This window comes from Palaemon carinicauda, chromosome 31 (genome assembly GCF_036898095.1).
Source record: "Palaemon carinicauda isolate YSFRI2023 chromosome 31, ASM3689809v2, whole genome shotgun sequence".
NCBI lineage: Eukaryota > Metazoa > Arthropoda > Malacostraca > Decapoda > Palaemonidae > Palaemon > Palaemon carinicauda.
In genome coordinates this window covers 33,233,249-33,246,201 of record NC_090755.1, presented here as the reverse complement: position 1 = coordinate 33,246,201, position 12,953 = coordinate 33,233,249, and the positions used below count along the sequence as shown (strand labels likewise).

Genomic DNA, 12,953 nt, shown 5'->3' with positions numbered 1-12,953 from the left:
TATTTTTATTTTTTTTTTTTTTTTTTAATTAGGGGCGGGTCTGGAGGACCCGGGCCTAACATAGGTCTAACGCAAGGTTAGAGCTTAACTGTAATATTCTTACATAGGGGCGGGACCGGAGGTCCCGGGCCTAAACATAAGTCTAACTTGAAACTAAAGTATAGCCATCCATTCCGGTCAAGCCGGGAGCATAAAAAAGGATGCAATAACAAGGAATTAAGACACATAGTGTCTGATTTCCCGGGGTGGGGTAGACCCCGGGCCGGGAAATAAAGGTATATTCAATACCAATTCCTTTAGGGACTCCGGGGTAGTGATCTGTCATATATAATCATCATAGGAAATGTTATAAAATAATAGGGGGGCGGAACTGCCAATCGAACCCGGAGGGTTTCGTATAACATAAGCCAGAATGAAAAGTGAATATAAAATAGGGTGCACCGGGATCCAACTCTGTTGACCGGTGGCCAACCAGACTAGACAGAGACGAAACCGCCGGGCCACCCGGAGGACAAAGTCCATAAACACTTAACTACCCCCTCTAAAAGGAGGGAAGGCAACGGTCCCTTAGTGGAGGGGGGAGAAGCCTAGCCTCCCACCTAGCTAGAGGGGGAGCGTGGGGGAGGATCACGTGATACGAGGCAGCAGGGCTACCAACTGACGATCCCCAACCAGACAGATCAAACGGAGTAATGGCACAAATATTCATTATAATAATAATAATAGCGTTAAATATATGAATAAACACATAGAAAATTTTTGGGCAAGGCATGCAACATAAATAATTAAATCACAAAAGACACACCTGATGGCTAAAAATAACATTGCCGCCTTAGCACGGTCGGCAGCCATAGCGATACGTAAATGATATCGGCCCAAAAATTGAACCACGAGGATTCTAAACGCTAAATAATGAATATTCACAATAACAAATAATATTTGATAATAAAAATAATACACATAGTAACACCGCAAGTGAAAATTAAAAGCTCTCAAAAACAGGAGTACCAACTGTAGTGAAATCAAGCAAGATCGGTATGAACGAAGAGAATAAACTCCTATAATATAAATATTAAACGATCTAGGTTGCTCAAAACACAGTAAAACCCAGCTTGGTACTTAACTTAGACGGTGTCTCCTGGGAAACCGACGAAGAAGCCATAATTCACTAGAAAATATCCAAAATTCGAGAGCACCAGAAAAATGCGGGTTACTTTACTCGTCGTGCTAAAAGGAGTTGGGTTCTGAGCGGATGTATTGTAGTAGTACCGAGTGAGGTTGAACGGCTCTCCTCTATTGGGGTTCTCTGTCGTGGATTAATCTAAATAGTGCGGGACCTCTGGAATATACGTCCAATTTTATACCGACACCAATAGGTGAGCGAGCTAGTTAACCAAGCACTCCTTTACATTTTTTCTCTGGTATATTTAGCAGTAAATTACCTAAGAATAAGTGCTAAATGGAGCTTATTCACTGGGCGGCACAGGTTCGAGCCCAGAAATGTACCTTTTTCTTCTTCAGATTCTTGGGTGGATGTTTCAGGCACCTCCGCAGCAGAAGGCGCCCCAGGGAAAGAAGATTCCCCTCTAGAAGATCCCCTCGGACGGAGCCTACCGAGGACACCATGTAGGTCTCCTATGAGAGTGGAAGACGGTTTGGACTCCTGTTTCCAGATTATAGAGCATCCTACTACTCCTCCAGCGCCTTCGTCGCCAGTCCCTGAGGTTTTTCTGCAATCGTCGACGTCCGGGACCCAACAGGTGTTGAGCAAAGCTCCACCTGCCCCTCGGTCCCGTTATAGAGAGATGTCGGAGTCTTCGGCAGCAGGTTCCTCATTTTCTTCGGAGGAAGAAGTTCGGAGGAAACACCGGAGGAGGAGAGATAGATCTAGGAGAAGACGGTCCTACTTTAGGTCTCCATCTAGGTCGCGGCATAGCAGGAGATCTCGTTCCCCGCAACGGAAGGTCAGAAGAAGTTCTTCTCCGAATGAACAATGGGTCCTCGTCCCCCGCAGTAAGCTTAAGGACCTTACTACGGTCACGAGCACTGCGGGTCGGCTTACCGGAGACAGTCCTCCTAGAAGGGCCTCCGACAGCTGCAAGTCGGCTACAGCCATGGACCATAGATCCTCGTCGGACAGGCGTAAGACCTCGAAGAAGGAGACTCAATCCGCCCAGCAGAGGGAGTCGCCTCTTAGGACGGGCAGCCGCGACGAGTCAGCCTGTGGGAGTGATCGTCGTGCACGGCTACCTCCGTCGAACATTCCCACGGAAGAGCTCGTTCCCTGGTTAAAAGATCAACGAACCGCGGAGGCGCCCATCTCTTCCGAAGGGTGCAGCCTCGATCCTCATCAGACCGCAGTTGCCCGCTTCAGTGCTACATCTCATCCCCGGACGGAGGAAGCGGTTGATGACTCAGAAGGAGTGCCAGCGGAGGACTCCGCGTATAGGAGAGTGATCAACCTGATCAGGAAGCATCATAGGATCGAGGAGCCCGTACCTTCGGAGGAGGACGTCTGGAGGTCAGGCCTCAATAGGATCATGGAGGAGCCAGTCCAGAAGAAGCCATCCTTAGCCCTGCCTGAAGCGAGAGACGTTAAACTGGGACGGGTCCACATAGACAAAGTTGTGGCCCGAAACAGGGAGAACTCTAAAGGGCAGAGTGCTTCCAAACTCCTGCAAGGACTAAAATCACAAAATAAATATTATTCTTTGGAAGGACGTCCACATGGAGCCAGTAAGCTGGAAGACTCCCTGGAAGTTTTAGGCCAAGGCTCCCCAGAGGACAGGACCTCTTCTGCGCCGATCTACTTCTCGCAAGCAGAAGCGGTAATGATGGAGGAGATGTCTAAAGACCTCATCAACATTGCCTCCTGGTTGGACTGGTGGGCTTCTACACTAGTGGGCACCCAGATTTCCACAGAATCAGCAGATCCCTCCAAGCGTGATGTGTTGAAAGAGTTCGTCAGCTCGGGGGCCCGCGCTCTGAAGTTCTTGACCTTCCAGTCCTTAGCCTTGTCTGCCAACTGGGTTTTAAGGAGGAGGGACTCAGTACTAAAGAATCTGTCTAAGAAGATTCCGGACAGGGAGGCGAGGACACTACGGAATCTTTCAGTGTGGGATGAAGGGCTCTTCCCGCTCAAGAAGACAGAGGAAGTCGTCGAAAAACTGGTGAAGAGGAAGGAGACCGTAGTACCTAAATCGCAACCTATGAGAAGACCCGCTTATAGGAGACCTGCTCCCGAGGCTCCTTTGACCTCTCGCTCTTCTCCTACCCAGGTAAGGAGAGAACCCTCAACGTCTCTGTGGTCTCAGACTACGCAGCCCACCCGAAGGGGAACAAGCTTGGCTCCAACCTCGTTTAGGACAACCTATCCTTCCGCCAGGAGGGGACCTTCTGGACGTACCTCCCGAAGGAGGTAGGGAGAGAGGCCCCCTTCTCCTGCCCAAGCCTCAGGTAGGGGGATGCCTCAAACTTTTTTGGAAAGCATAGAAGCTCCACGGAGCAGAACCGTGGACTGTGACAGTTCTAAAGGAGGGTTACAGACTGCCCTTCTGGGCAGACCTGCCCCCCCTTATCCCAGCAAGTTAGGCGGAGTGGTTAGCCCCCAAAGACCCCTTGAAGAGAGCAGCCTTGCAGGAGGAAGTCTCCACTATGTTGGCAAAAGGAGCAATGGAGACTGTTCTCCTTCCGGGACCAGGTTTCTACAGTCGTCTTTTCCTGGTAGAAAAAGCAACGGGTGGTTGGAGACCAGTGATAGATCTGTCGGCCCTCATCAAGTTCATATGCAAGACCGACTTCAAGATGGACACCCTGAAGTTGGTCCTGGAGTCCTTGAGGGAAGGGGACTTCATGTTGTCCATAGACCTCAAGGACGCCTATTTCCAGATTCCGATTCATCCCTCCATCAGAAATGGGGTACCCAGATCTTGCAATTCAAAGCCCTGTGCTTTGGACTTTCTACAGCCCCCCAGGTATTTACAAGGATTTTCACGATAGTCTCCGTTTGGGCTCACGAACGGGGAATCCGTCTGATTCGATACCTGGACGACTGGTTGCTCCCTTCTTCCTCAGTGGAAGTTTTGAAGGAACAGGGCACGGAGCTTCTTCAATTCTGCAAGATCCTGGGTATCACCATCAACGTGGAAAAGTCTCACCTTACCCCCACCAACAGGATGACGTACTTGGGCATAGTCCTGGACTCTGGTAGTCAGAGCCTTCCCATCGACAGACAGGTTGAACAATTTGGATCAAGTCCTCCGTCCGTTCCTAGCGGGTTAACCCAGAAGAGCAAAAGACTGGCAGCGGTTGATAGGTCATCTTGTGTCTTTGGAGAAACTGGTGCCTCAAGGAAGACAAAAACTCAGGAGCATCCAGTGGAATCTGAAGGATCTCTGGGATCAGAGGGATTCCCCCTACAAAATTGTCCCGATTCTTCCAGAGACCAGACAGTCCCTGGAATGGTGGTAGGATCGGTCAAAACTCTCTAAGGGATGCCATTATCTTCCGAGCCCCCAGAGTTGCTCCTCTTCACGGACGCGTCCAAGGAGGGGTGGGGAGCTCACCTCCTAGGAAAAGCAGCAAGAGGCGTTTGGACAGAGATCGAGAGGACTCAACACATCAATGTCCTGGAGATGAGAGCTGTTCAGGAAGCATGTCTACACTTCGCATCCCTTCTAAAAGGAAACACAGTGGCGCTGATGTCGGACAACGCCACAGTAGTGGCGTACATAAAGAAGCAAGGGGGACTGAAGTCAAAGGAGTTGTGCGTTCTCTTGTTGGAGATCCTAAGATGGGCCGAAGAAGAGCAAGTCAGGATGACAGCAAGATTCATTCCGGGAAAGAAAATGTCCTGGCCGACGGCCTCAGCAGGGTGGGTCAGGTAGTAGGAACTGAATGGTCCCTTCACCCGGAAGTAGCAGCGAAGTTCATCATCCAAATGTGGGGCTCACCAGTGATGGATCTCTTCGCAACAAGATTGAACACACAGCTCCCCGTGTTCTGTTTTCCTGTCCCAGACCCAATGGCGGCATTGGAGGACGCCTTTCAACACAAGTGGGACAATCTCGACGTTTATGCCTTTCCTCCATTTGCACTGATCAGACAAGTGCTCAACAGAGTCAGGATGGCTCACAACCTAAAGATGACTTTGGTAGTGCCCTGGTGGCCGGAGAGAAAGTGGTTCGCAGACATAAAAGGGCTGGCGTGTCTTCCTCCGTGGCCCCTTCCAGACAGGCCAGACCTTATGAGACAACCACACTTTCTAAGGTTCCACGAGAATCCTCGGTCCCTTCGTCTTCACGCCTGGAGGTTATCCAGCGCCTTCTGAGGAGAGAGGGATATTCGGCAGTAACAGCAGACAGGATGTCTCGGTATCTTAGACAGTCATCGACAGCAGTATACCAGGCGAAATGGGCAACATTTACAAGGTGGTGTGCCTCAAGAAAAATCAAGCCCTTGAGGGCTTCGATCCCGGACATCGCGGACTTTCTCGTCCACCTCAGGGATGAGGTGGGCATGTCAATTCCAGCGTGAAAGGAGTACGTGCCGCTCTGGGCCAAGTTTTCCTCTTGAAAGGAATTGATCTAGGTGCTTCTAGACATATTTCTATGCTCATCAAGAGCTTTGAACAATCTTGTTCCCCCTATACCTCCAGAGTTCCTCAATGGGACGTGGCTAGAGTCCTTGATATGCTTAGTAAGCCTCCTTTAGAACCTTTGAAAGATATAGTGGATAGGAATCTTACGCTTAAAACTGTCTTCTTGTTAGCTTTGGCTTCAGCGAAGAGAGTAGGAGAAATCCATGGGTTATCCTATGAAGTAGAACATTCAAGGGGTTGGCGAGATATCTCCTTCAAGTTTGTACCTTCGTTTGTGGCTAAAACACAGAACCCAGCAGTCTGGGACCCTAAGTTTGAGGGTTTCTCTATTCCGGCAATTCCTAGGTCAGGTAATCCGGAGGATTTGAAATTGTGCCCAGTCAGATCCATAAGGAAATATCTGAAGAGGACGGCCAACCTCTGTCCAGGTATAAAGAACCTTTTCATTTCCACGGGTCCGAATAAGAAGAAAATATCTAAGAACACCATTTCTTTTTGGCTCAGACAAGTGATCATCAAGGCATACAGTAGTGCTGGTCTGTCAGTACCAGGAAGACCCAGAGCACATGACATTAGAGGTGTTAGTACCTCTCTGGCTTTTGAGAAGAACATGGCAGTAGCACAGATTCTCAGGGCAGGAACGGTCAAACCAATCGACGTTCACATCTCACTACCTCAAGGAATGTACGAGGAAGTCTCTAGATGGTTTTTCTATCGGGACAGTCATCTCCGCGCTCCAACCGATTTAACGGCCCAAGCCCCAGGTTCAATCGTGGATATCAATTCCAACAGACACAGGTGCGATCTTTGTACCTTCCCCTTGTCGTCTTTTTAACTATCTCTTCCCTTGGAGCTCGTGACCAGTAGGCCTGCACAAGCCATGAATATATAACTTCTTCATCAAGCACATCAACAGGGAATTCTGAAGGGTGAGTACTTAAACACTAACATGAGCTCTTTGTGTAGTTTGTCCTACTATCCAGTTTCCTTATCCATCCGTACCTAGCCTCTTATCTAAGTACTTGTCATTCCCGTTAGTTGGGTCTAAGTCAGGTAGGCACTCCCACCTCCTAAAGTGTAAGTCTCCTAAGAAAGTAGTTCGAGGTAAGTCCCTGTGTTGGAACAAATTATAAATTATTGGTAATTTGTATTTTTCCTAACATACTTACCGAGAACTACTTTCGGGTTATGGCCCTCCCTTCCTGCCCCGAGTGCCTAACTGATCTTTAGTATTTATTGTTTTCAAAGAACTTACTGAAGGTCGAGACCCAAGCTAACATGAGGCCTGCCTCGAGATTGCCCTTAGGGCACTTATCCATCCGCATAGGCCTATCACCACAGAAAACGGAAGTAGGGTAAACTACACAAAACTTTGGTCGGTTGAGAGGAGGTTCCAGGTAACGCCTAAGAAAGTAGTTCTCGGTAAGTATGTTAGGAAAAATACAAATTACCAATAATTAGTGATATTGTGTTCTAGTCTGCAATGTATTTTGACTACTGTACTGTATATTTTTGTGGAAATTAAAATTACACATAACTGTTTCTGGTTTATTTTCCAAACCTGTACTGTATATACATAATTTGAATTTGGTTTTTGGTAACTTCAAGCCTAGTGGTTGTGATTATTTTTTTCCTAAGCAAAATATTCTCTGGTGATTTGCTGTCTTTTAAAGACTCCTTGCATATTTCTCATTGCTTGAGGTTGCTGCCTCAATTCCTCCTCTTGTATGTTTCCTTGGGTTTCTGGGTCATCTGGATCATGAAGTTCATGAATTACATTATCTGGCTCAGGTACTCTGTAGGCGATGGCCAAATTGTGGAGAACTGCAGCAGCAACAATTATGTGTTTGGTGTTTCTCATAGAAGTCCTCATTTTCTTTCCGAGGCAAGCAAATCTTCTTTTTAATAGTCCAAATGCTCTCTCAACACTGTTTCGCATTCTTATGTGAGAAGCATTATAGCGGTTCTCTCCATGGCCATGAAGAGCTGTCAGAGGAGTCAACAAATATTCACGACATGGATAGCCACCGTCACCCAACAAGTGTCCAGGCAGAATACCATCTTCAAGTTCCTGACAGAGTCGACTATTTCAAAAATATTGCTGTCATGTGCACTGCCAGGCCAACGAGCTACAATGTTGTACAGCTGCAACTGAGGACCACAGACTGCTTGTACATTAAATGAAAAATAACCTTTTCTGTTGCGGAAAACTTCAGGACGTGGGTGACTTGGCATCTCGATTGCAATATGAGTGCAGTCAATGCACCCAATTACACCTGGCATTCCAGCTATAGTCATAAATTCATGCTTGATCCTGGTAATATTATCTTGGTCTGGAAACTTGATGAACTCTGCACACAAAATTCCAATTGCATATGCTACCTTGCCAACACATCTACTAACAAAAGACTGTGATACGTCACACCAATCTGATATACCAAGTTGGTCGTTTCCAGTGGCAATGTATCTCAATCCAATTAGGACCTGCAGGTGAGAAGGCACAGGACAGCCTGTGGAAAAAGAAAAAATCATGAAATACTTCACTCAAACCATGTCCAGGCATAATTCTCAACTTTTTTTACTTAAAAAATTGTATAATCTTTTACTGTATTAAGCATAATATCTCTAGGCAGCTTCATATAACCTTTCAAATAACACATTTAGCAGAAACCAATAAAATAACTTGCCTAAGTAAACTAAGTACAGCAAATGCCTCAACCTTTTTTACCAATGGCACACTTAATATCTCATAAGAATACCACAGCATACAGTATACTTGGCAAAATTTTAAAGGGTATACATGTAATTATAAGATAGAACTACAGACATAAAAAAATACTGGGTATAACTGAGAACTTATTTTACTTCAGTAAATATCACCATACTGCTTGAATTAGTTGGAAAGCATTACTTTTAAATTCATGTAAAACTAAAATCTATACCCATTTTTAGTGTTTTCAGGTGTGCCTTGACAATGTTTCGCAGCACACTTCTAATAATCTTGTGGCATATCATTCTGGTTGAGAATCGCTGCAGTGCAGTATACAGACATAAAAATTACTTTTGCTTGCGCTTACAGGTAATGAAGGCACCTTATGTACTGTACCTACCTGGTACATTATTATTAAGGAAATGTTGTTAAATAAGTAAAAATGAGCATTACATCACTCACGAATAGCTCATCACCTGACATATAAGCACAAAAACAATGTGATAACGACTCATGCCTACCTCTGTTGCTAAGAGCATTGGGCAGTCGATGCTCTATCTGTGCAATCAATGAAAGTGTGCATTCTTTACTTAATCGGAACCTCATCAGAAAATCTTCCTCTGTCATGGCATGGAATGGTTTGCTTCGGTCTGTCACAACCCTTCGTATGTGGCCATGCGGATAGCGCTGAAGGTTTCGGATATGACGGAATTGTCGGTACATGCTGAAATATATGAAATATACGTGAAATGTTTGTTAGCCTAGTGTTTAACTCTACAAAGCCTAAGCTGCCACCCTTGACCCCTGGCTAGCTCAACAGCAGCCCTCCACAGTCCACACTGCACAGCTAACTTACACTTTAGTAGACTAGGCATAAACTTAGATGCACTATGAAATTCCCAAATTAGGTTCAAATTGGTTTTTACACTTTTTAGATGATAATCATGCTGGAAATCAACCCTAGGCCTACTCTAGACACCATCTAAATTATCTTACAAAGTTATGATCGAACCCTAGGTTAGGCTACCATCACCAGCCCAACACAACCAACTTGGAGCTATGATTTCCTACATTAGATTCACATTGGTTGAATTATTCTTGAAAACCTGGGAATCATCTCCAGATATCTAAATCATTTATAAAAAGGCAAAATTGTGGATGAAAATTGGTTCATTTTGCTAGAATCTAAAGGATAAGGCCTTTTTATTGGCATTCTCTTCCAGGGGGTCACCCCCTGCCTAGGTTACTTTGATTTCGTTAGATTAGTTACCAGAATTTCTCAACTTCTCCAAGCCAAACCTAATGTAAACTTTGTACAAATACAATAATTTCTCTTAAAAACAGATGAACCTTTTAGCATCAGTTAAAAACCAACACCTTTTCCATGCATGAGCTATCATATCTATTGGAAGAATGTAATTTATTTATGAATTCAAATGACAAGTTTACTTGCAACTACTATTTTATCACTTACTATGTTTCACACCACCACAAAATGATCTACCTATTATGATGCCTTGAAAATATTGCATTTTCACCCCGAAAGGGTGTAATTCACCAGTTAACATCAATGAACTACAATGCTAAAAAATAATCAAAGAAATTCTTACCTGTGAAACTTGGCAGAAGCTTGTTTTGTTGATAGTGTTGTGCTTGAACTCCGAGAGGGACATCTCCGAGTTCATAAAATATGAAGTTTGGCCCACCTGTGCAATAGTTTTTCTTTCTTTTTATATGTTGTTATTTTTGTAAGATGTCTTTTGATAATATAAATGTTTTTCACCAGCAAAGAGTTGATATCATGACTACTATTTATTTATAGGCCTTGCGAAAGGCATGTCTGGGCCTCCCTTTAAATAGTATTGGAACCACCCCTTAAATTATAGGGAACCCTAAATTTATAGGGCCTCTATATGTTCTAAGCATAGGAATTTAATATAGGGTCTATATTATAGTCCCTTTATTTTCTCTTAGCTTACGGCCGTAAGACCTCAGGTCTTCCTTTGCACACTGGACCTAAAGGACACTTACTCCCAGGTCCAAACCATCCATCTAAGAAGGTTGGAAGATTCATTGTAGACAAACAAGAAACACCAGTTCAAGGCACTGTGCTTCAGTCTTTCCACTACACCCATCCTGGTCTCACAGGATCGGCTTCTGTCTCCTCTCTCTCAGGACGACTGACTGACGTTAGCAGACTCACTGGCAACCCTGCATTAACTTCCTCCCATGAGACTGGTGTATCTGGGAATGATTCTAGACACCAATCTCCACAAATCCTTCTCGAAAGGAGAATGACTTCCATTCCAAGAGACTTTTGAGTCTGAAAATAGAAGAAAAGAAGGACCATAGTGCTGCACCACACGACCTCAGCCCTCTGGACAGAGCCCGAAGGTACCAACTTTCCGGTCCTTCAGCAGCCTCATCGGTTCCTAACAGACCACTTAGTGATGTGATGGACAACTCACCACACACCACATAGAGACTCCCATCGACAAGCAAGAAGGAACTTGCTTGTAGCCTCTTCCCATCTAATAGTATAAACACTAAGATGGGCCAAAGTCCGTTCGGTACCACTATCGGCCCACTTCATTCCAGACTGGAAGAACGTGCTCGCCGACAATCTGTGCACAGCATCTCAGATAAGGTATACCGAATGGACTTTGGATCGCCATGTAGCCAACAAAGTCCCGACGACTTTACGAGGTCCTCCAACTAGGGGGTCGGTTCGCAACGCTCCTAAATCTCAGGCTACCATTGCTCACCAGCCCTAGATCCCAAGGCTCTCTGGCAACGACGGGGGGTACAACAATGATGTTTACGTCTCGTCCCTGTTTTATCTGGAGAAGGGCATTCAACAAGGCTAGAACATCGGTCAACCTCTCAAGGACTCTCCTAGCTCCGCTATGGCATTATGCAGAACGATCTCCAAACCTTTTGCAGCTCCTGATAGTCTCTCCAAGAGAACCCTCTCCACATAACAGACAACCCACTTCAACACCTACCACAAGCTATAGCTTTGCTATGATTGTACGCCTGAAGACTACCCAATACCTCTTTGCGAAAAGGTTGTCTAGATATCCGAGGAATTCCTCGGCATCAGTCTACCAGGCAGTATCGTGTCTTCTGTGGTTGGTGTCATGTGAAAGTGTCTCTCCACTCGATACCTTGATTCCAGCAATAGCGGAATCCTCATGTATATACAAGAGGAAAAGACTCCCTATTCAGTTCCGACAGGTAAAGATGATCACTCAACCTTGATCTTTCACCTTCAAACTGAAAGAAAGGGACACCCTCTCATTGATAGACTTTTCCCAATTCATATGGACTTACAACTTGCCTTTCCCCAGTCGGAATTGAGACCTTCCTCTCAGAACATGGTTCAAATCTCCAATTCCTAAAGGGACCTCCTTATGTTCCACTTCACCAGGCAACAAATTTCCTCCTGATTTAAGAACACAATGTTCCTACACACTCGGACAGCAACCATACGAGTCAAGGAACTTCATGGTCTCTCTTTCGACATCGCCCATTATTGAGAAGGGTGAAAGACAATGTTCAGTTTCGTCCCTGAGTATGTCACCAGACACAGTCTCCAGAAGTACCGGATCCTACACAAGTCTCAACTAGGTAACGGACGATCCAGATCATCTGTTACTGTACCCAGGGTAAGGTATGAGACTTTACCGAAAGAAAACGGCAACACCCTGCCCGGGTCCCTCCTCTTGTCAGCACTGGGAGAGACTAGAGGAGGATCACCGAAACATCATCTCGACATGACGACTCACAGTGTCAGGGGCATAACTAGTCCTTCTTAGCAGATTACTCTGTGACGCAGGTTTTTCAAAAAGATGTGAATGCTCCAGGTGACCTTCACAACCTTTCTCCTGCAAGACGTGACCCACAGGAACTCGATACGATCTCTATCGGTTCTTTGGTGGCTGCACAACAGCTGGTTGTATACCTCAAGCTCCTTATTGGACAAGTAGCAGAAGGTTGAGGGCACTGTTACCCGGTTTTAGTCTGCGTGAACGAAAAGATTTGACTGGCTCTTATTCTTTTCTTCATCCTACCCTCTCGTGGGGAAAGCAGCATCCTGGGTTCTCTGCTTAAGCTGACCTCAAACCACTGCAGGTAAACCATCGTCCCTTGTGTACCTAGTATGATGCTAATACTGTTGCGTCCCCATACCCTGCCGAGGTGGTAATGGGAAGTCTTGGTTACGTCAGGGATTTTCCTACATAGACTCTGAATAACATTACCTAGACAGTCACGCTTCTGCACGTCTCAACACACAGCTTGCGTAGGCCGCGGACCCTGCGTAGCAAGGTTTAGTGAGGGCAGGGACTCCTTATTTTTGAGTACTAACCTACCCAGATAAGGAGTCCCCGGGCAAAGCCAAAAGCCAGATTGGCAGGGACATCCACCCTTCCTAATGGGTGAGTCACCCCTAATAAATAGCGTGGTTTGTATTCCAGTTATGGAACAAATGACATTCGTAGATAATTTGTATTTTTCCTAACCATACAAACCTTAGCTATCTATACAAACTTGCCCGCCATCCCTATCACCCTCGCTAAATTTTAATGGCTCGTCATTTCAGCTCGGCCGAAAGTATAACCCCTAATAAATAGCTAAGGTTTG

General features: G+C 45.6%; 1 pseudogene; it reads right to left on the bottom strand.

Moving 5' to 3' along the window:
• Positions 1-7,232: 7,232 nt before the first annotated feature.
• Positions 7,233-9,003, bottom strand: LOC137624910 (putative nuclease HARBI1; annotated as a pseudogene).
• Between the last annotated feature and the right edge of the window lie 3,950 nt (positions 9,004-12,953).